This window comes from Hippocampus bargibanti, linkage group LG19 (genome assembly GCF_051943395.1).
Source record: "Hippocampus bargibanti isolate YZ-2025 linkage group LG19, ASM5194339v1, whole genome shotgun sequence".
In the NCBI taxonomy this organism is placed as follows: domain Eukaryota; kingdom Metazoa; phylum Chordata; class Actinopteri; order Syngnathiformes; family Syngnathidae; genus Hippocampus; species Hippocampus bargibanti.
Genome location: NC_142752.1, coordinates 14,241,458 through 14,265,990, shown reverse-complemented (window position 1 = coordinate 14,265,990; position 24,533 = coordinate 14,241,458). Strand labels below are relative to the sequence as shown.

The following is a 24,533-nucleotide window of genomic DNA, read 5'->3' as shown; positions in this document are numbered from 1 at the left end:
TGGGGGGAGATGTAAAAAAAATGGTGTGTCTCCGTGTGTTTTATTATTAGATATTTATGTATTGTAAAGAGCAGTACAATGTATTGTATTGAGCAATGTATTGTAAAGAGCAGTACATTGGGGAGACTCAACAAATTCTCAAAAAAAGACTTTATCAACATCGCAGGGATAATATAAGTGGACCTCAATCGGCAGTACATTTGCACCTAAAAGCTAGCAACCACTCATTTGATGACAATGAGGTTAAAATCTTAGCGAAAGAACATAGATGGTTTGAAAGGGGGGTAAAAGAAGCGATTCTTATAAAACAACAAAATCCTTCATTAAACCGGTCTGGTGGGGTGAGGTTCAATTTGGATCGTTCATACAATAGCCTGCTTAGGCAAAACAGGTTAGGCAACTTTCGTAATGCTGATGAGGGTCGTTATGCTGATGAGGTGATACCGGTGGGTGAGGGGGTAATAGGCCAGTCGTTAGTCAGGAATGTAGGAACAATCAGTGGGGCCACAGGGAGGGGTCCTCTGCCCCCCCAACCAGAGAGTAGGGACCTATTATAGCTGTGTCCGGCGCCACCATGTCTGGACATTAGGGATATATAAATGGGGCCGATACGACCAGGCAGACTTTAGTTCGCTGACGAAGCCTCTTGGATAGGAGACGAAACGTCCGAAACCTTCACTTTTGTACAGATGACGGCTGAAGAAACCTTCTCATCGATGGACCATCACAAAGGTAAATAAAACGACTTTATCATATCGTACAGTTTATTTCTTTCATTACAATCCAATAACACATTTATTATACATAAAATAAGGTATATTTGTATAGTTTTAAGGCTTATGTCGTCAAAAATTATGTTTTATAGGCATCTGGGAACGAATTATTCTCATTTTTAATGGTTTCCTATGGGAAATTAATAGTTGGGCGACACACTTTTTGCCTAACACACACCAATTAAGTTCGTAAGCTGGGGTATCACCGTATGTCTATTTTGTTGTTGTTGTGAGTTTGATCACCGCAGTGTTTTAAAGATCAGTGGAGCAGCTGCAGGGAGTAGTCCTCTGCTCCCCCACACCTGAAAGCAGGGACCTATCATAGCAGAGTCCGGCACCGCCATGTCTGGACAGTAGGGATATATATGGGCCTAAACTACCAGTAAGACTTTAGTTTGCTGACAAAGTTTCTTGGATAAGAAGCGAAATGTCCGACACCTTCAAGGAAGTACAGATGACGGCTGAAGAAACCTTTTCATCAATGGACCACTCCTGTATGACTGAGAGCTTACACAGACGTAAAGAACAGTGTTGTAAAACAATATTTTGCTACTGCGCCTATTCATCCTGACTCCGCTGCGCTGTAACGTCTTTTTCTACTGAAGGAGTCTTTTTCAGTGAGAAGAACATTGTTATCGGTAGTTGTTAGCACACTCTTTTTTTGTTTTTCTTCTTTTTGAGAATAGAGAACAGAATGCTCCATGAGCTGTTCAAAGAGAGTGTGTTTTATTCTACTTTGTTTGCAGTCTTGTTTGCAGTGTTGTTTCTTTTACTTTGTTTGTTTGCACATTTTCATGCCATTTAAAAAAAAAATAATAATAATAAATAAATATAAAATGTATATATGGTATATATATATATATATATATACCAGGGGTGCTCACACTTTTTCAGCATACGAGCTGCTTTTACAACAACCAAGTCAAAATGATCTACCCACCATGATCAAAAATGCAAAACAATTATTTTCAAATGTTTTAAGGATTCTTTGTATGTACAATACGTCTGTGGTGGTTCTTAATTTGGTTCTCAAATTTGTACAGATGACGGCTTAAGAAACCTTCTCATCGTTGTATGTACAATGTATGTTGATGTACCTTGCATAACTGAAAAAGCCAATATTGCACAACACACATAATAACTACATATACATAACATAATAAATAACTAGTAACATTTTTTTGTAGTTACCTGAGTTTACTTTGATGACTTGCACTGAATTTAATCAGCCAGGGACAGTAGCTGCTGACAGCCAGCCTCAAGCACATTTCCAAATGTTCATCAGTCATGGTGGAACGGTATTTGGACTTCATGATCTTCATGTAGGAAAAGGCTGACTCACATAAATAAGTGGAGCCGAATAATGCAGTCAAGGAGGTAGCACATTTCCTCATGTTGAGCATTTTCGCGCATGACGCTTGTTGGTGGATTATGCACTGGTAATTCAAGAAGTCTGCCTGCACTTGGCAATACGCATTTTGAAAATGACACCGCGAAGAAAAAGTCCACCTCCCATTCCGTATGAAAGTAATATGGTTTTGCCTTCTTACTTGGTCCAGCTTTCTCACTCATTTTGATCACCATATGTTTTAGCAAGGGCTTATAATCTGAGGGAATTCACTGACTAGCTTGTAAATTTTGCTGTGTTTAGCGTCGTTGTTTACGCATATGCGGCGACCCAAATGTCAAAATTTAGTTGTCATCTGAATGGTTGCCCTGTATGTCAATCAAGTGATGGGACGTTTGATAGGCTGATTTTTTTTTACTGTCACGCTGCGATCGGCCAGTACTACCTCCGCGACCGACCAGTAGATCGCGATCAACGTAATGAGCACCCCTGCTCTATACCCTATATTCTATACTCTGGCGGTTGTGATCGTAAGTACGGGTGGTCATAACCCGTTCCGGTCGTAAATCGGATGTTACCTGTATTTTAATAATTGTGCATGCCTGCTTGAATGGTTTCAATAATTATAAAATATATATCGAGTCAGTTGTACCACAATGAAATAACGTTTGCTGTTTTAAGAACAAACTGATTCTTTCCATCATCTACTCCCAGCTGCACCTTCAGCTCCAGAAGTTTAGCAACTTCTTTGTCGAGACTACAACCCAAAGCAGATGGTGATAAGAGTCAAAGTTTTTAACACCATCATCCGCTGTTTCAGGCATCACGCAGCAGAAACAATCGACTGCAAACCACAGCACATTCTTGATACACTGATACTTCGGTTTACGAACCCCTTTCTTACGAACTTTTCGGTTTAAGAACATTAAATTGATGAAAATTTAACCTTGGCATACGAACTATTTTTCGGGATACACACGGAGCTGTGATGTGTTGTACCTAACAAGGAAATGCCAGCCGACTTTCTTTTTGTCCTTTATTCCCTGCCCCCAGTCTTTGCTTAAAGCCACGTGATTGGTCAAGAACGCAGCAGTGGGGGGATTTAAACATTAAAGAGACAGGCAGATGACAGAGTGTGAGAAAATGGATGGAAAACAGTGAAATTGACCGCCCCCCCAAGCTTTACAGCGCTGCCGTGCCCAGACATTGCCGCTTCCCCTCGGAGATTAGGGACGTACCTCTGCGCCTTCCGCTTCTTGTGGCCGGGGCACCCCGCCCCCGGCGCGGTCGCCTTTCAGCGCGCATACTGTCCTCACTGGGCGCTGGGCACGACGTGCTGCCAGGGCGGGGACCGGCCGGCACGTACGGCACTAGGGGTCCATGGCGATGTCGTTAGCCCACCCGACCCGTCTTGAAACACGGACCAAGAAGTTCGGGGTTCGGGTGCACCACCGGCTCACCTCGCTCGCAGCGTGGGGGAGGTCGAGCAAGAGCGTGCGCGATGGGACCCGAGAGATGGTGAACTATGCCCGGGCAGGGCGAACCCAGAGGAAACTGGTGGAGACCCGCAGCGGTCCTGATATGCAAATCGATCGTCCGACCTGGGTATAGGGGCGAAAGACTAATAGTACCATCTAGTAGCTGTTTCCTTCTGAAGTTTCCCTCAGGATAGCTGGTGCTCGACTCGCAGTTTCATCTGGTAAAGCCAATGACAAGCCTTGGGGCCGAACCGGCCTCAACCTATTCTCAGGCTTGGAGCCTGGCGTGGAATGCAAGACGCCCAGTGTGCCACTTTTGGTATGCAGAACCCTGCAAAAGGTGTTGGTTGATAGAGACTGCAGGGCGGTGGTCATGGAAGTCGAAACCCACCCAGGAGTCTGTAACAACTCACCTGCCGCATCAACTAGCCCTGAAAATGGATGGCGCTGGAGCATCGGGCCCACACCCGGCCGTCGCCGGCACGTCGGCGCGGACGCCTCGGGCGGGTGCAGATCTTGATGGTAGTAGCAAATGTTCAAACGAGAACTTTTAAGGCCAAAGTGGAGAAGGGTTCCATGTGAACAGCAGTTTAACATGGGTCAGTCAGTCCTAGGTGATGGTCGAGCGGCATTCGGAAGCGAGGGGCGATGGTCTACGTCGCCCCCGGCCGATCGAAAGGGAGTCGGGTTCAGATCCCCGAACCTGGAGTGGCGGAGAGGCGCGCGCACTCGTCGGCGCCGTCCGTCTTCCGGTCTTCCACGGCCCGCCGAGTCTTTCCCGCACCAGCGCACCTTTCAGGTGGAGGGCAGGGCGCCCTTGAATGGGTTCGCCCCGAGAGAGGGGCCCGCGCCCTGGAAAGCGTCGTGGTGTCGGCAGCGTCCGGTGAGCCCCCGTTGGCCCTTGAAAATCTGGGGGAGAAGATGTAAGTCACGTGACAGGCCGTACTCATATCCGCAGCAGGTCTCCAAGGTGAACAGCCTGGCATTTCAGAATAAGGTGGGTAAGGGAAGTCGGCAATTCGGATCAGTAACTTCGGGACAAGGATTGGCTATGAGGGCTGGGTCGGTCGGGCTGGAGGGCGAGGCGGGGCTGGGTGCGCGCCGCGGCTAGGCGAGCAGTCACCCCACCCCATCGCCCGCCCCTCTCCTCCGTTTGAACCCGGTGTGCGGGTGCGGCACCGTCCCGGCGGGAATCAGGGTCGTATGCGGTGGGGGTGTCGTTATGGTGTCGCAGCACCGGGCAGGGGGACCCCACCGCACTGGCCACTCGACGCGGCGCCCCTGGCGACCCCCCTCTGTTGTCGGCTCCCTGCCAGGCGTCCACGTAGGCCCTGGGGGAAGGCGTTCGAGCGAAGGTGTCGTGTCGGCGGCGAATCTGGACGTGCATCCCTGCCCGCGGATCTCTTCAGCTGTGGCACCCGGCGGGTTCCCTCCGCGGCGGCCAACTCCACCCGTTCTTCGTCCGGCACCTCCAACCCCGCTGGCAGGGGGCGGGCGGCGGTCGCGTGGGGTGCGTCCCTCCGCCGGGTGGTCTCGGCCGGTGCCTAGCAGCTGGCTTAGAACTGGTGTGGACCAGGGGAATCCGACTGTTGAATTAAAACAGAGCATTGCGAAGGCCCGTGGCGGGTGTTGACACAATATGATTTCTGCCCAGTGCTCTGAATGTCAAAGTGAAGAAATTCAACGAAGCGCGGGTAAACAGCAGGAGTAACTATGATTCTGTTGAGGTAGCCAAAATGCATTGTCATTTAATTAGTGACGTGCGTGAATGGATGAACGGGATTCCCACTGTTCCTACCCACTCTCTAGCGAAACCACAGCCAAGGAAACAGGCTTGGCGGAATCAGCTGGGAAAGAAGACCCTGTTGAGCTTGAGTCTCTTCTGCCATGTGAAGAGACATGAGGTGATAGTGTTTTTATACACATCGGTAAACATCCTATGTTATTTCATGTTTAGTTTAGTCTATATGGATGTATGTAGCTTATTAGATAACTTGTTGCATCAGTAGGATGCAACAAATATTCATTTTCAGTGTCTAATGTTCTCCCAACCCCTCCCCGTTGCTGATAGGCCTGGTCCAGATGATGTCATCGCTGCTGTGTGATAAAACTAGGTGAAAGGGGCGGCCTTTTCTCTCTCGCTCCCCACTCCAACTAGACATGTCCTTCCATTGTTTGCAAGAATAAAGTAGTGTTTTCTGTTTGCCATCGATGGTCCCCGCTGGTATTTCATCATAAAGCTCCATCGAACCAGAACCAGGAAGAGATACAATAATTAGAACTGGAGCGAGTGGTGGGTGCCTGCGTGTGACTGACCACGAGAGACAAAGGATTCCTTTAGAGTGGTGGCCCCTTTTTCCTTCCTCCTGTCCTGACTGCATGGAAGAGTTCGACAAGTTTTACAGGTGGGTGACGCCAGCATGCAGCTACAGTAAAGTCTCGTTATATCGATATCGGTTATATCGATAGTACCGCTTATTACGATACTATTTTCATTTCCCTTGCACATTTCTAGTCTTTTTATGTATAATTAGTACCGTTTAGTACGATACCCGGTTATTACGATAATCCGGTTATTACGGTGCTCCTTTTCATCCCCTGCCGGCCATTTTTGTTGTTTATATCGATATATCCGTCGCGCCATTGGTCAACTTGGTCACGTGTCTTGTTACGTGAGCCGCCATCGGTCGCGCCATTGGTCGATTTGGTCACATGAGCCGCCATCGGTCGCGCTATTGGTCGGCTTGGCCGTGTGACTTTGTCACGTGACACGCCATCGGTCGCGCCATTGGTCAACTTGGTCACGTGTCTTGGTTACGTGTCACGCCATCAGTCGCGCCATTGGTCGACTTGGTCAGGTGACTTGGTTACGTGCCCAGCACCCGTGTAGCAGAGCCATTTTCATTTTCAGACGCTAGCTCGTGTGTAGCAGACGAGATTGAAGTGTTTGTGTTAAAAGGTAAAAATGGGAAGCAGAAGAAGATTGATGACTTTTTTAAATTGTATACATAATACAGTAAGATGAAAGCGTTGCAGTTTCCTTGTTGTGTTATGTACATGCCCACTGTACTGTATATGAATGCCATCGTTTTTTGAAACAATGTTTCTTGTTTTGTCTGCTGAAGCGCGATGATTTTGAAAATTATTAACATTCCATACTGTGTATTAAAGGACAGCCGATGTCACTTTTTATTTAAATGCAAATAAAAATGACTTCACGCCAAGACGTCTTGCATTGCTTGTGAATCCAAACAATGGCTTCAGATTCGGATAATATGCTTTCTTGTTACACATCCAGTTATGAATATCTTTCAAATACACTGTAGTTCTGAAGATTAAAGCATACATGTTTACAATCATTAAAGAATTATATGTGCCATTTTGAGGCAACATTGGGGGAACAAAAAAGGGAGCTAATGGCCACCTCCGTTTCTTATATGGCGCTTGGCTGCCCTCTTTTGGCGGCTTTTGTTTAATGCAGTTCGGCGCAGGATCGGATATATCGATAGTCCCGGTTATATCGATATTTTTTCAGACTCCCTTGAATATCGATATAACGAGACTTTACTGTATTTTGATTGAATGTATTGTGGAATTCTTTCGGCCAAAAGTAATTCTATTCACGGTTAGTCTGCGTATCTCAGGCTTGTAATGCGAATGTCAGTGGTCAAGGCGAACCATTCTAATTCTAGCCTATCCGTGGAGTTTTCGCGCGTGACTAGTTGATGCCATTTTAGGTCATTGAGTTTGCTGCCGCACGCCGGCTAACGGAACATAAGACCGGAATCTTCCAGGAAAAGATTCTTCACGAGGGGTGAACTTCTGGAATTTATTTTTGGTGCGAGGGCTGATGAAAGATTTATTTATTAATCTGATTCGGACGATTTTGTGTTTTTTTGTTTAATTGCAGCTGCAATTGATCGGTGATTTTCCGTGATGTTAATGCATTCAGTTTGGCTGATTTTAGCCGGGTGGTGAGCTGGAGAAGTTTCTTTGTGTAACAGAAAGTTCTTGAACAAAAGGGGGGTCGGGTGTGGAGCCATTTGACCCGCTTGTGAGAGTGTGCGCGTGAGTGCGTGAGTGCGTGCACGCGTGCGCGTGTGTTTGTATGTGCGTTCATTGTGTGTGTATATGAGCACGTCGCTTGGTTGGAGACGTTGACACAGTGGGAGTCTTCTTTTGTTTGAGTTAACACAGCGGGTGTGTGCTTTGCTGGGACAAAAGGAAACAGGAGAAAATTGTTGGTGAACTGTGGTGATTTGATACAATTGGTGCAATCTTTTCTAAGAAAACCCAAATCCACCGGGATACTGAATTAATGGCTAAGAAGTTTCCAGGATGTGAGGTTTATTGTGATAAATGGATGCAGCGTGGCGAATTTTCTGGTGCTTTGCAAGTTCAGCCATTGAAAGTTCTTGTTTCATTTTATGCTCCAGGAGGCATCTGCGGTTGGCAGATCTCTACAGAAGATGAGCTGAGATTTTGGTGTGTGAAACGTGGCTTGAACAGGCACAAATTAGGGAAAATGAGCTTGAAGTGAAACAGGTAAAAAAAAGCGGAGAGAACTATTGTTGCTGCAATGTCTTTAAAAAATGAGTTCTGACGATGAGACTGTTGCTTGTCGGCGTCAAAGAATAGACCTCATGGCGGCAGAAAACCAGTCATTGTTTCAGGTTACAGAGAGCCCCCATGGAAGGCCTGGGGAGGAACTGTGTGCTGCCCAGGAGAGCCGGCAGCTCAGCCCCCCTCCGTTTCTGCTCTGGGTAGGAGCGGGGCCTGGGGAGAGCGGACGGCTCAGCCCCCCTCCTCTGCCTCCCTCTCCTTCGCTGCTCTGAAGGGGAAGGAGGCCAGCGAGGAGCCCCCCCGCTGGTGACTCCAACTGTGACTTTTGCAGACCAGCAACACGAAGCGCTCATGACCCCCTCTGGGGGATACAGTAATTGCAACCTGATTTTGCAGATCAATTTTCTTGTGGTTGTGATGGTGTTATCACACGTACCAGAAGCAAAACAAGTCGTTCTGAACAATTGTATCCACTTGGACAATGGCATAATTTTAAGGTGAATGATGCAAGTGATTGTGAAGTTTTTTCTCTTGTTCAAGTTGCTAACCCGAATTCTACAGGCTTGCAGGCCCGAACTATTTTTGTGTATACCATAGACCATGGTGTGACAGTGACGTGGCTGAAGCGTGCAAAAGATTAGGCAATTTTGTTGAGAATGCGGAAAGTTGGACTGAGAGTTTTGAGAAATTGTGTGCTTCTTATCAGCTGAATGGGCAAGAGACACTGAAGGTTCTCAGGAGATGTCTGGGGCATCATTGGCATCGAGTGAAAGGATGTTATACTGGATAAACTTCGACGGGTCATTGTCATGTCCACTCGAGGCGTAATGACAAGACTCGAGGGACGACGGAAGGAGGTAAGGGTTGGATCCAAAATACATGGTGAGACAGAGTTCCAAAAAAGAGTCTTTACTGAGACACGCACAAAAATAACAAAGAGGTGACAATGAGGGCAATAACTGAACAGACCTGGTGGTGTGGTAGCAGCGGGGAACTTCCAACAATACTCCGACAACGACCGTACGGAAGGTGTGGCTTTAATAGCCAGAAGGCATAATTACGGGAACGGGGAACATGTCCATGAGCCGGGTGAGCCAGGAAGGCAGGGGCCGTCTCAGAGGAGCAGCGGAGGAAGAGACCGGAGGGGAGGGGCGCGCTCCTGATGGCAACGAAGATGTGACAGTGCCCCCCATCAACAGACGCCTCTTGGCGGCCCACCAGGTTTGGAGGGGTGAGCTGAATGGAATGCTTGGGTGAGCGATGGGTCGAGAATCCAGGAATGGTGGATCCATTGACGTTCCTCTGGCACTTAGCCCTCCCAGTCGATCAGGTACTGCACTCCCCTGCCCATGCGCCTGGAGTCCAGTATCTCCCACACAGTGTAGACCGGGCCATCTTCCAACATCCGGGTGGGAGGTGGGGGGCGGGCGTGGGGGCTAGGGTGCTGGTTTCCACTGGCTTGAGGAGGGAGACATTGAAGACCGGATGGATCTGCATCGTGGGTGGCAGCCAAATCCTCACCGAGACTGGGCTGAGGATGGCCTTGATGGGGAAGGGACCTGCGAAGCGGGGGCCCAGTTTGGCCGAAGTCCCGGCCAGCCGGAGGTCCCTCGTGGATAGCCACGCTTCCTGTACGCAGGCCAACAGAACCGCTGGGCGATGAGTTGTATCGTCTTGTTGACCCCTGGGTGACAGACTACTTTGGAGGTGTGTCCCAGAGTAGCACCTTGGTGCGTAGTGCGGGGGGAACGAACAGGTGATCCATCGGGCCACCCCTTGGGATGGGGTTGCTCCCCTGGGCTTCCTGGACCTTCCTCTCTACCTTCCTCCCACTGCAGGACCCCCAGGATATGTTGGGACGGCAGGATGTTGGTGATGGTGTCCTCCTTCTCTGCCGGCTCGTGGATGTGAGATAGGGCATCAGGATTGGTATTCTGCGACCCTGGGCAGTAGGTGAGAGAGAAGTTAAACCGTGTGAGGAAGAGTGCCCATCGGGCCTGCCGAGAGTTGAGTGTCTTGGCCGACCGGATGGCAGCCAGGTTGTTGTGGTCGTTATAAACGGTGAAGGGGTGTTTGGCCCCCTCAAGCCAGTGTCTTCACTCTTGCAGAGCCAGAATGACCGCCAACAGTTCCCGGTTGCCTACATCATCATTGGCTTCTGCGGGGCTGAGACGGCGGGAGAGGAAGGCGCATGGGCCAAGTTTCTGGACAGTAAGGGAGCGCTGGGACAGGACAGCCCGCACTCCGGCTTCGGATGCGTCGACTTCGACCGTGAATGTGAGGTCCGGATCGGGATAACGTAGGACTGGGGGATTGGAAAAGGCTTGGCAGAGGCGGTTGAACGCTCCCTCCACTTCAGTTGTTGACCTGAAGGGGACCTTGGTGGATGTTGGGATCTAATTCCTATCTCTGAGATCCCTGATAACAGACAAAGCATTTGTCATGTTTATGGAATTCGCTTCTTCAGGTATGTACGTACAACATGTGTCACCCACCATATCACAGACGCCCGCTTGTGGGGCTGTCAAAAGGTCCAAAACCATTCTATTTTGCAGCACCATTTGTCTAATTGCTGCAATTTCGGTGTTTTGCATTTCATCTACTTTCAAACTGGCATTTACAAAACACTTGAAATCTGTAATCAATTGTTTCAATTCGGAGCATGTTTTTAGCCACTCCAATTTGTGGAAAAAGAGCGAACATTACCTTACTACCCGTGCTATGGTGTTTGAATTGTCCTGGAACATCAGTTCCCCAGATCGAATCATGGGGCTTAAACGACACTCTTCTTTACACATGATGGTGCGCTGGACGACTGGTAACGATGAAAGTATTGTCAGTTACAGTAACAGGTGCACGCAAACCGTAGGCGGAGGAATAACAGAGTATACTTTCCAACCGCATAACCACCAAAGATGTGAAGATACGGGTAAAACGGTGACATTAGTGTTTAACGGTAGCACATATAAACATCTATCCTCATCTATAAAACCTAAGTTTTGACCCGTACCGTACATTGCAACGCATACTGGTAATCGCAACCCGCTCTCGGTCATAACCTGATTTTCATTTTCCAAAATAGTCTCTAAACTTGGAACAATCTCTCCTCTCGAAGCATTGCGAAGAACCGGAAAATGATCAGCTTTATGCGAAGATTGGATTGGATTGGATTGGATTTGCTCTTATTAGTCTCACAGTGGATAAATTTACATTTCACAGCAGCAAAGTGATGAAAGGAATGAAAGTAGAAAAACAAAATACATGAGCTGCTGGAAAGGCAGCCACTCTCGCGGCGCCCTCTTGAAGTCAAAAGAACAAAAAAAACTACATAATAAATAATATGACAGCACAAAGACAATATGACAAAACAAAGACACAGAGAGTCATTTATTCTTCAGGACTTGCTGTACCCTCTTTATGATTACATGAAGCAGTTCTAGATGAAAGAGGAAAGGATCAAAGCGTCTTTCCACCAGTGGATCAGGGACATCACGGTGGAACGTGCACGTCGACTACAGGCCAAATGTTGAAAGCAAACACGCAGCTGTAGCATCCATTGACGAAAAGAGATTGTCTCACATCTCCTGTCCCACATGAATCTGCTTCAATTCCAAGCCGTAACAGTTCCACATACGCATCGGCGCTCTGCGCTGACGCTCCTTTCCTCCCATCACGGGCTCCTCAAGCCATGCATCCATCCAGCCGCAGACTGGCCAACAGCACCGACCCTTCCGCCAAAAAAAGCGTTGCCGTGAAGATGCTGCCCATTACAGGCGCAAAAAAGCACAATGTCCCCTTTGGTGTCCAGCGATGACAGTCGAATGGCACTGACATTCTTCCCATTCAAAAACATCACTGGCATATCCATGCTGCCGAAAAGGCGCAACCGCTCAGCACAGTCTCCTACTTGATGAATGTCGTGGCCAAAAATGCTGAAAAACAATCCGTATCAATTCCACACGATGCACAACAACACAAAGTGGCAAAAGAAAACACAAAACAATACAAAAACAACCAAAAAAAGCAAGGCTCATGAGAGCACTTGCTGACGGCTGCCTACTCGGGCGCCATCATTGGACTTCAAGATATTAACATACAAGCAGCTCGAGCCATCTTATCTCCAAATACGCAACAATGCGTGCATCCAAAGGAATGCACGCGTTGTTGCGTCACAGAATGAGGCATATAAGAACATACAAAACAATTACTTTTCCTATTTGTTTAGCAATTGTTGTAGCATAACGATACCACGTGTTTGATAACAATGGATTCCAGTCATGTTTTTCTCCTGCAAACGGTTGATATAATGCGTCCATGACACCTGAATTTTGGGCCTTTTTGTCAGGTGTTTCCATCCAGGCTGTCAGTTTAATATGTGGTTTATGCTGGAGAGGCGATGTTACGACTGGTGATTTCACAGATGACATCATGCATATAGTTACGGGAAAACCAGTGTGATGTTCACGAAAATCAGGACAGAGTCTCAAGTCTATGTATCCTGCAACCTTGTGGGTTATGATAACAAGTTGGATATCTGCAATTGTGCTCCAGTTCCTAACCAGTTCCCTCGAGCTATCTTGACGACAGTTCGTTTTACCTCTTGGGCACAGCTACCTCGAACCCATTTTGTTTTGGGCTCAGAATGGACCACAACGGAATCCCAACCAGTGGTCCAAGCCGTCCCGAACTTGATACGAGCGTACCAAGACTCTTGAGGATAATCACTTCCATTTTGTCGTGCTTCATTCACGAGGATGCTAAGGGAAAAAGATACTATTCCTGCATCTTATAGTGGCATGAGAGCTACAGGATGTGCCATGCTTGGACACTTATCTGATGTTGTTTGGTGTAATGGCGGAACTTCGCAGGCTGATGGAATGGGGGGCTCTACGTGTGTCATCTGGATTGCCCCCACAAATCTGACGATCCGTGCGGCGTCTTCGTCCACCCCAGGCCGAGTCCCCGTCCCATCAGGCCGCCGCTGGTAAATACGCACAGTAGAAGTCATTTGAAGTGATTTTACGAATTATGGACACAACTTGTTCGGCGTCGGTTATCCTTTAAAGCTTATTTAGTAGAAAATTATATTTTATGGAGACCTGGGAACGGATTATTCTCTTTTTAATGGTTTCTTATAGGAAATAAATGTTCAGATGAACTTTTCACCTTGCACACAATTCTGGGAACCAATTAAGGTCATAAGCTGATGTATCACTGTTCTTTTAAATCAAACTTTTTCTTCTTTGCAAGTTTGTGTCGGGCAAGGGTGATTTCACTGCATTTTTGCTGCTGCTCACCCACAGAAAAACTTATGTGACTGTAAAGTGACCTTGACAGTTTGAAAGGCGCTTATAAATGAAATGTATTTTTATTTTCAGAAAGAAGAAACATTTCACTCTGACGTGTGATACGATTGGACTCTTACCTGCATGCTGACATATTTCCCAATCTGGTCGGCGGCCTCCTCTGACAAGCCTTTCTCATCCACTGTTCGGTTAAAATTCTTGTTCGTCTTTCCTGGTTCGGTATTGTCCGAAGTTCACTTGATAAAAATATCAGCAACGACGATAGATGGTGAACAAAAAACTACTTTATTCTAATGAGACAGAAAAAGCACTTCTCGTCTCGGTGGGACGAAGACATGAGCACACGGACAAAGATAGAACAAAGAGAACGAGCTCCCGCTCTGACAAGTTTTTAAACATACACAGTGGCGATCTGTTGTCCAATCAGTTGCGGACAAGTCGATCTTTCCCGTCCAATCGGTTACGAACAACTTAGTGTTGGGAGGGTCTTAGATTGTCGTTGGAGCTGTTGCTTCTTTGCAACGACTATTGAACAAATAAGACTGATAATTTTATTTAACTAAATTAGACTGAAATTAAACATGCACTAATCATAATGTATACTAAGCTAAACATGAAATAACATAATATGTTTACTAATCTGAACATGAAATAACGTAATATGTTTACTAATGTGCATAAACACTCTATCAATACACAGTGGCGATCTGTTGTCCAATCAGTTGCGGACAAGTCGATCTTCCCGTCCAATCGGTTACGAACAACTCAGTGTTGGGAGGGTCTTAGATTGTCGTTGGAGCTGTTGCTTCTTTGCAACGACTATTGAACTAATAAGACTGATAATTTTATTTAACTAAATTAGACTGAAATTAAACGTGCACTAATCATAATGTATACTAAGCTAAACATGAAAAAACATATGTTTACTAATCTAAACATGAAATAACGTAATATGTTTACTAATGTGCATAAACACTCTATCATCCACCATCTCTCTTTTCACATCCTTCCACGGCATCTGCGAGAGGGCGCTTCATAGATGAGTGCAAGACTCCACTGGTGGAAAGACGCTTTGATCCTCTCCTCTTTCATCTAGAACTGTTTCATGTCATCACAAAGAGGGTACAGCAAGTCCTGAAGAATGAATGTCTCTCTGTGTCTTTGTTTTGTCATATTGTCTCTATGCTGTCATATTATTTGTTATTTTTTTTTTTTTGTTCTTTTGACTTTAAGACGGCGCCGCGAGAGTGGCTGCTTTTCCAGCAGCTCATGTATTTCGTTTTTCTACTTTCATTCCTTTCATCACTTTGCTGCTGTGAAATGTAAATTTCTCCACTGTGAGACTAATAAAGGCATATCCAATCCAATCCAAGACAAAACAGTTTTTAATGAAGTATTCCCAATTCAGTGGCGGCATGGGAAAATAAATGACATTTGTAAGTAAAAGCAGTCACGATGTGGTGTTTTCTTCAAAGTTCTTAATCCACTTTTTCAACACCAACTATTGAGGATGCTGATAAAGTTGGCAGCCAATGGCAATGTCCTACTTGAGCGCGGCTGTTTGTATCTTACATCGAGGCCTCTTGTACCAGTTGAAAGGAGGAATTTAGACAACCATTGCTTGACACCAATATCATACCTGCCAACTAGTCTGGTTTTGCTGTAAAAACTACGGATTTGATTATCCCATTCCGAGTGACGGATTAATAATGACAATTACGGTTTCCAATGAAAACGATAAATCTAAAATTGTCAAAATAGTAAATACTGTACTCCTAGCTAGCTAGCTAGGAATTAGTAAATAAGATTTTAATGTCATCTCTAGCTAACTAGTTAGCTAGCTATCTATTAGCTTGCTAGCTAGCTAGTATGTTTCCATTTATTTGATGGAGATTCGACAGAATAAAAAGTTATCGCATTTAAAAAGTCCCATTCTTAGCTGGACAACCAAACAATAAGCCTACAATAAAGGCACAGATGGCCTGTGGTCAATCTGAATTAAACAGACACAGCCTGTTAACCTGTCATCTTCATCTAGGAGATCTGGTCTTGGACAGAATTTAGGACTTGGGAAACTCCTTCGTCCTAGGAGTAATTTAGGACTTGAAACTCCATATATGTACTTGTAAGTCCATATATGTATGTACTTTAGTTTTCTGTATAGGTGAATGAGTATACATGTACTCAGCTTGTACTTAGTATAGAAATCTAGCTATCAAGTTTCAGTCTAATAATAATATTCATGATTGTATCTAGCAGATAATAGGTCTTTTCCAAAGTGACATCACTCCTATTGTTTATAAATGTTTGAGACGCGCGCTTGAGCGCGCTCTTGCATTTCTGTCCCTTGGCCTTGCTTCTCCCTGGAGCTGCCTGATAATAAATATTCCTTTTTTTGTATATCACCTTGCTTCCTGCTGATTTAATATTTAGACTATACAAATGGAGAGCTGAACCAGCAAGAACAACATTTAACTCAACAGATAGCAAATAGATAGCCAGCTGGGGAGCTAGCTAATAGATAGCAAATGGATAGCAAATAGATAGCAAGCTAGGTAGCACAAAGCTAATGGTGTAGTTGTTGTTAGCAAAGACCAAAGTGTTTTAGCCTCCATCGTGTAGCTAACATCAAGCGTTGTTGATGTTGATTAGTCAAGGGACTAATTACCTAAAAAAAACAACAACCTGGTCCAAAAGAAACAAAATTATATGGACCTTATCAAGTTTGTCCACCGTTGAACAGATGGTGCGGAACATGTCGTCTGGAACGCCGCTCACGGCAAACATCCCATCAAGGATGCGCCTGTCATTCACCTTCAACACAGAAAAAAAGAGCGTTTTAGTGCTTTTGTTCATTTATTTCTTAGATTTGAATAAAATCCTGAATGTGAGCGGTGCCCACAAGGTCGGAGGTCCGTGGACAGGTACCACGTTTGTTTTTTTGGGGGGGAGATGTAAAAAAAATGGTGTGTCTCCGTGTGTTTTATTATTAGATATTTATGTATTGTAAAGAGCAGTACAATGTATTGTATTGAGCAATGTATTGTAAAGAGCAGTACATTGGGGAGACTCAACAAATTCTCAAAAAAAGACTTTATCAACATCGCAGGGATAATATAAGTGGACCTCAATCGGCAGTACATTTGCACCTAAAAGCTAGCAACCACTCATTTGATGACAATGAGGTTAAAATCTTAGCGAAAGAACATAGATGGTTTGAAAGGGGGGTAAAAGAAGCGATTCTTATAAAACAACAAAATCCTTCATTAAACAGGTCTGGTGGGGTGAGGTTCAATTTGGATCGTTCATACAATAGCCTGCTTAGGCAAAACAGGTTAGGCAACTTTCGTAATGCTGATGAGGGTCGTTATGCTGATGAGGTGATACCGGTGGGTGAGGGGGTAATAGGCCAGTCGTTAGTCAGGAATGTAGGAACAATCAGTGGGGCCACAGGGAGGGGTCCTCTGCCCCCCCAACCAGAGAGTAGGGACCTATTATAGCTGTGTCCGGCGCCACCATGTCTGGACATTAGGGATATATAAATGGGGCCGATACGACCAGGCAGACTTTAGTTCGCTGACGAAGCCTCTTGGATAGGAGACGAAACGTCCGAAACCTTCACTTTTGTACAGATGACGGCTGAAGAAACCTTCTCATCGATGGACCATCACAAAGGTAAATAAAACGACTTTATCATATCGTACAGTTTATTTCTTTCATTACAATCCAATAACACATTTATTATACATAAAATAAGGTATATTTGTATAGTTTTAAGGCTTATGTCGTCAAAAATTATGTTTTATAGGCATCTGGGAACGAATTATTCTCATTTTTAATGGTTTCCTATGGGAAATTAATAGTTGGGAGACACACTTTTTGCCTTACACACACCAATTAAGTTCATAAGCTGGGGTATCACCGTATGTCTATTTTGTTGTTGTTGTGAGTTTGATCACCGCAGTGTTTTAAAGATCAGTGGAGCAGCTGCAGGGAGTAGTCCTCTGCTCCCCCACACCTGAAAGCAGGGACCTATCATAGCAGAGTCCGGCACCGCCATGTCTGGACAGTAGGGATATATATGGGCCTAAACTACCAGTAAGACTTTAGTTTGCTGACAAAGTTTCTTGGATAAGAAGCGAAATGTCCGACACCTTCAAGGAAGTACAGATGACGGCTGAAGAAACCTTTTCATCAATGGACCACTCCTGTATGACTGAGAGCTTACACAGACGTAAAGAACAGTGTTGTAAAACAATATTTTGCTACTGCGCCTATTCATCCTGACTCCGCTGCGCTGTAACGTCTTTTTCTACTGAAGGAGTCTTTTTCAGTGAGAAGAACATTGTTATCGGTAGTTGTTAGCACGCTCTTTTTTTGTCTTTCTTCTTTTTGAGAATAGAGAACAGCTCAAAGAGAGTGTGTTTGATTTTATTCTACTTTGTTTGCAGTGTTGTTTGCAGTGTTGTTTCTTTTACTTTGTTTGTTTGCACATTTTCATGCCATTTAAAAAAAAAATAATAATAATAAATAAATATAAAATGTATATATGGTATATATATATATATATATACCAGGGGTGCTCACACTTTTTCAGCATACGAGCTGCTTTTACAACAACCAAGTCAAAATGATCTACCCACCATGATCAAAAATGCAAAACAATTATTTTCAAATGTTTTAAGGATTCTTTGTATGTACAATACGTCTGTGGTGGTTCTTAATTTGGTTCTCAAATTTGTACAGATGACGGCTTAAGAAACCTTCTCATCGTTGTATGTACAATGTATGTTGATGTACCTTGCATAACTGAAAAAGCCAATATTGCACAACACACATAATAACTACATATACATAACATAATAAATAACTAGTAACATTTTTTTGTAGTTACCTGAGTTTACTTTGATGACTTGCACTGAATTTAATCAGCCAGGGACAGTAGCTGCTGACAGCCAGCCTCAAGCACATTTCCAAATGTTCATCAGTCATGGTGGAACGGTATTTGGACTTCATGATCTTCATGTAGGAAAAGGCTGACTCACATAAATAAGTGGAGCCGAATAATGCAGTCAAGGAGGTAGCACATTTCCTCATGTTGAGCATTTTCGCGCATGACGCTTGTTGGTGGATTATGCACTGGTAATTCAAGAAGTCTGCCTGCACTTGGCAATACGCATTTTGAAAATGACACCGCGAAGAAAAAGTCCACCTCCCATTCCGTATGAAAGTAATATGGTTTTGCCTTCTTACTTGGTCCAGCTTTCTCACTCATTTTGATCACCATATGTTTTAGCAAGGGCTTATAATCTGAGGGAATTCACTGACTAGCTTGTAAATTTTGCTGTGTTTAGCGTCGTTGTTTACGCATATGCGGCGACCCAAATGTCAAAATTTAGTTGTCATCTGAATGGTTGCCCTGTATGTCAATCAAGTGATGGGACGTTTGATAGGCTGATTTTTTTTTACTGTCACGCTGCGATCGGCCAGTACTACCTCCGCGACCGACCAGTAGATCGCGATCAACGTAATGAGCACCCCTGCTCTATACCCTATATTCTATACTCTGGCGGTTGTGATCGTAAGTACGGGTGGTCATAACCCGTTCCGGTCGTAAATCGGATGTTACCTGTATTTTAATAATTGTGCATGCCTGCTTGAATGGTTTCAATAATTATAAAATATATATCGAGTCAGTTGTACCACAATGAAATAACGTTTGCTGTTTTAAGAACAAACTGATTCTTTCCATCATCTACTCCCAGCTGCACCTTCAGCTCCAGAAGTTTAGCAACTTCTTTGTCGAGACTACAACCCAAAGCAGATGGTGATAAGAGTCAAAGTTTTTAACACCATCATCCGCTGTTTCAGGCATCACGCAGCAGAAACAATCGACTGCAAACCACAGCACATTCTTGATACACTGATACTTCGGTTTACGAACCCCTTTCTTACGAACTTTTCGGTTTAAGAACATTAAATTGATGAAAATTTAACCTTGGCATACGAACTATTTTTCGGGATACACACGGAGCTGTGATGTGTTGTTCCTAACAAGGAAATGCCAGCCGACTTTCTTTTTGTCCTTTATTCCCTGCCCCCAGTCTTTGCTTAAAGCCACGTGATTGGTCAAGAACGCAGCAGTGGGGGGATTTAAACATTAAAGAGACAGGCAGATGACAGAGTGTGAGAAAATGGATGGAAAACAGTGAAATTGACCGCCTCCCAAGCTTTACAGCGCTGCCGTGCCCAGACATTGCCGCTTCCCCTCGGAGATTAGGGACGTACCTCTGCGCCTTCCGCTTCTTGTGGCCGGGGCACCGCGCCCCCGGCGCGGTCGCCTTTCAGCGCGCATACTGTCCTCACTGGGCGCTGGGCACGACGTGCTGCCAGGGCGGGGACCGGCCGGCACGTACGGCACTAGGGGTCCATGGCGATGTCGTTAGCCCACCCGACCCGTCTTGAAACACGGACCAAGAAGTTCGGGGTTCGGGTGCACCACCGGCTCACCTCGCTCGCAGCGTGGGGGAGGTCGAGCAAGAGCGTGCGCGATGGGACCCGAGAGATGGTGAACTATGCCCGGGCAGGGCGAACCCAGAGGAAACTGGTGGAGACCCGCAGCGGTCCTGATATGCAAATCGATCGTCCGACCTGGGTATAGGGGCGAAAGACTAATAGTACCATCTAGTAGCTGTTTCCTTCTGAAGTTTCCCTCAGGATAGCTGGTGCTCGACTCGCAGTTTCATCTGGTAAAGCCAATGACAAGCCTTGGGGCCGAACCGGCCTCAACCTATTCTCAGGCTTGGAGCCTGGCGTGGAATGCAAGACGCCCAGTGTGCCACTTTTGGTATGCAGAACCCTGCAAAAGGTGTTGGTTGATAGAGACTGCAGGGCGGTGGTCATGGAAGTCGAAACCCACCCAGGAGTCTGTAACAACTCACCTGCCGCATCAACTAGCCCTGAAAATGGATGGCGCTGGAGCATCGGGCCCACACCCGGCCGTCGCCGGCACGTCGGCGCGGACGCCTCGGGCGGGTGCAGATCTTGATGGTAGTAGCAAATGTTCAAACGAGAACTTTTAAGGCCAAAGTGGAGAAGGGTTCCATGTGAACAGCAGTTTAACATGGGTCAGTCAGTCCTAGGTGATGGTCGAGCGGCATTCGGAAGCGAGGGGCGATGGTCTACGTCGCCCCCGGCCGATCGAAAGGGAGTCGGGTTCAGATCCCCGAACCTGGAGTGGCGGAGAGGCGCGCGCACTCGTCGGCGCCGTCCGTCTTCCGGTCTTCCACGGCCCGCCGAGTCTTTCCCGCACCAGCGCACCTTTCAGGTGGAGGGCAGGGCGCCCTTGAATGGGTTCGCCCCGAGAGAGGGGCCCGCGCCCTGGAAAGCGTCGTGGTGTCGGCAGCGTCCGGTGAGCCCCCGTTGGCCCTTGAAAATCTGGGGGAGAAGATGTAAGTCATGTGACAGGCCATACTCATATCCGCAGCAGGTCTCCAAGGTGAACAGCCTGGCATTTCAGAATAAGGTGGGTAAGGGAAGTCGGCAATTCGGATCAGTAACTTCGGGACAAGGATTGGCTATGAGGGCTGGGTCGGTCGGGCTGGAGGGCGAGGCGGGGCTGGGTGCGCGCCGCGGCTAGGCGAGCAGTCACCCCACCCCATCGCCCGCCCCTCTCCTCCGTTTGAACCCGGTGTGCGGGTGCGGCACCGTCCCGGCGGGAATCAGGGTCGTATGCGGTGGGGGTGTCGTTATGGTGTCGCAGCACCGGGCAGGGGGACCCCACCGCACTGGCCACTCGACGCGGCGCCCCTGGCGACCCCCCTCTGTTGTCGGCTCCCTGCCAGGCGTCCACGTAGGCCCTGGGGGAAGGCGTTCGAGCGAAGGTGTCGTGTCGGCGGCGAATCTGGACGTGCATCCCTGCCCGCGGATCTCTTCAGCTGTGGCACCCGGCGGGTTCCCTCCGCGGCGGCCAACTCCACCCGTTCTTCGTCCGGCACCTCCAACCCCGCTGGCAGGGGGCGGGCGGCGGTCGCCTGGGGTGCGTCCCTCCGCCGGGTGGTCTCGGCCGGTGCCTAGCAGCTGGCTTAGAACTGGTGTGGACCAGGGGAATCCGACTGTTGAATTAAAACAGAGCATTGCGAAGGCCCGTGGCGGGTGTTGACACGATATGATTTCTGCCCAGTGCTCTGAATGTCAAAGTGAAGAAATTCAACGAAGCGCGGGTAAACAGCAGGAGTAACTATGATTCTGTTGAGGTAGCCAAAATGCATTGTCATTTAATTAGTGACGTGCGTGAATGGATGAACGGGATTCCCACTGTTCCTACCCACTCTCTAGCGAAACCACAGCCAAGGAAACAGGCTTGGCGGAATCAGCTGGGAAAGAAGACCCTGTTGAGCTTGAGTCTCTTCTGCCATGTGAAGAGACATGAGGTGATAGTGTTTTTATACACATCGGTAAACATCCTATGTTATTTCATGTTTAGTTTAGTCTATATGGATGTATGTAGCTTATTAGATAACTTGTTGCATCAGTAGGATGCAACAAATATTCATTTTCAGTGTCTAATGTTCTCCCAACCCCTCCCCGTTGCTGATAGGCCTGGTCCAGATGATGTCATCGCTGCTGTGTGATAAAACTAGGTGAAAGGGGCGGCCTTTTCTCTCTCGCTCCCCACTCCAACTAGACATGTCCTTCCATTGTTTGCAAGAATAAAGTAGTGTTTTCTGTTTGCCATCTATGGTCCCCGCTGGTATTTCATCATAAAGCTCCATCGAACCAGAACCAGGAAGAGATACAATAATTAGAACTGGAGCGAGTGGTGGGTGCCTGCGTGTGACTGACCACGAGAGACAAAGGATTCCTTTAGAGTGGTGGCCCCTTTTTCCTTCCTCCTGTCCTGACTGCATGGAAGAGTTCGACAAGTTTTACAGGTGGGTGACGCCAGCATGCAGCTACAGTAAAGTCTCGTTATATCGATATCGGTTATATCGATAGTACCGCTTATTACGATACTATTTTCATTTCCCTTGCACATTTCTAGTCTTTTTATGTATAATTAGTACCGTTTAGTACGATACCCGGTTATTACGATAATCCGGTTATTACGGTGCTCCTTTTCATCCCCTGCCGGCCATTTTTGTTGTTTATATCGATATATCCGTCGCGCCATTGGTCAACTTGGTCACGTGTCTTGTTACGTGAGCCGCCATCGGTCGCGCCATTGGTCGATTTGGTCACATGAGCCGCCATCGGTCGCGCTATTGGTCGGCTTGGCCGTGTGACTTTGTCACGTGACACGCCATCGGTCGCGCCATTGGTCAACTTGGTCACGTGTCTTGGTTACGTGTCACGCCATCAGTCGCGCCATTGGTCGACTTGGTCAGGTGACTTGGTTACGTGCCCAGCACCCGTGTAGCAGAGCCATTTTCATTTTCAGACGCTAGCTCGTGTGTAGCAGACGAGATTGAAGTGTTTGTGTTAAAAGGTAAAAATGGGAAGCAGAAGAAGATTGATGACTTTTTTAAATTGTATACATAATACAGTAAGATGAAAGCGTTGCAGTTTCCTTGTTGTGTTATGTACATGCCCACTGTACTGTATATGAATGCCATCGTTTTTTGAAACAATGTTTCTTGTTTGTCTGCTGAAGCGCGATGATTTTGAAAATTATTAACATTCCATACTGTGTTTTAAAGGACAGCCGATGTCACTTTTTATTTAAATGCAAATAAAAATGACTTCACGCCAAGACGTCTTGCATTGCTTGTGAATCCAAACAATGGCTTCAGATTCGGATAATATGCTTTCTTGTTACACATCCAGTTATGAATATCTTTCAAATACACTGTAGTTCTGAAGATTAAAGCATACATGTTTACAATCATTAAAGAATTATATGTGCCATTTTGAGGCAACATTGGGGGAACAAAAAAGGGAGCTAATGGCCACCTCCGTTTCTTATATGGCGCTTGGCTGCCCTCTTTTGGCGGCTTTTGTTTAATGCAGTTCGGCGCAGGATCGGATATATCGATAGTCCCGGTTATATCGATATTTTTTCAGACTCCCTTGAATATCGATATAACGAGACTTTACTGTATTTTGATTGAATGTATTGTGGAATTCTTTCGGCCAAAAGTAATTCTATTCACGGTTAGTCTGCGTATCTCAGGCTTGTAATGCGAATGTCAGTGGTCAAGGCGAACCATTCTAATTCTAGCCTATCCGTGGAGTTTTCGCGCGTGACTAGTTGACGCCATTTTAGGTCATTGAGTTTGCTGCCGCACGCCGGCTAACGGAACATAAGACCGGAATCTTCCAGGAAAAGATTCTTCACGAGGGGTGAACTTCTGGAATTTATTTTTGGTGCGAGGGCTGATGAAAGATTTATTTATTAATCTGATTCGGACGATTTTGTGTTTTTTTGTTTAATTGCAGCTGCAATTGATCGGTGATTTTCCGTGATGTTAATGCATTCAGTTTGGCTGATTTTAGCCGGGTGGTGAGCTGGAGAAGTTTCTTTGTGTGACAGAAAGTTCTTGAACAAAAGGGGGGTCGGGTGTGGAGCCATTTGACCCGCTTGTGAGAGTGTGCGCGTGAGTGCGTGAGTGCGTGCACGCGTGCGCGTGTGTTGTATGTGCGTTCATTGTGTGTGTATATGAGCACGTCGCTTGGTTGGAGACGTTGACACAGTGGGAGTCTTCTTTTGTTTGAGTTAACACAGCGGGTGTGTGCTTTGCTGGGACAAAAGGAAACAGGAGAAAATTGTTGGTGAACTGTGGTGATTTGATACAATTGGTGCAATCTTTTCTAAGAAAACCCAAATCCACCGGGATACTGAATTAATGGCTAAGAAGTTTCCAGGATGTGAGGTTTATTGTGATAAATGGATGCAGCGTGGCGAATTTTCTGGTGCTTTGCAAGTTCAGCCATTGAAAGTTCTTGTTTCATTTTATGCTCCAGGAGGCATCTGCGGTTGGCAGATCTCTACAGAAGATGAGCTGAGATTTTGGTGTGTGAAACGTGGCTTGAACAGGCACAAATTAGGGAAAATGAGCTTGAAGTG

General features: G+C 46.3%; 1 pseudogene; it reads left to right on the top strand.

Moving 5' to 3' along the window:
• Nucleotides 1–3,543: 3,543 nt before the first annotated feature.
• LOC148884088 (28S ribosomal RNA) lies at nucleotides 3,544–4,584 on the top strand (annotated as a pseudogene).
• Nucleotides 4,585–24,533: the final 19,949 nt, after the last annotated feature.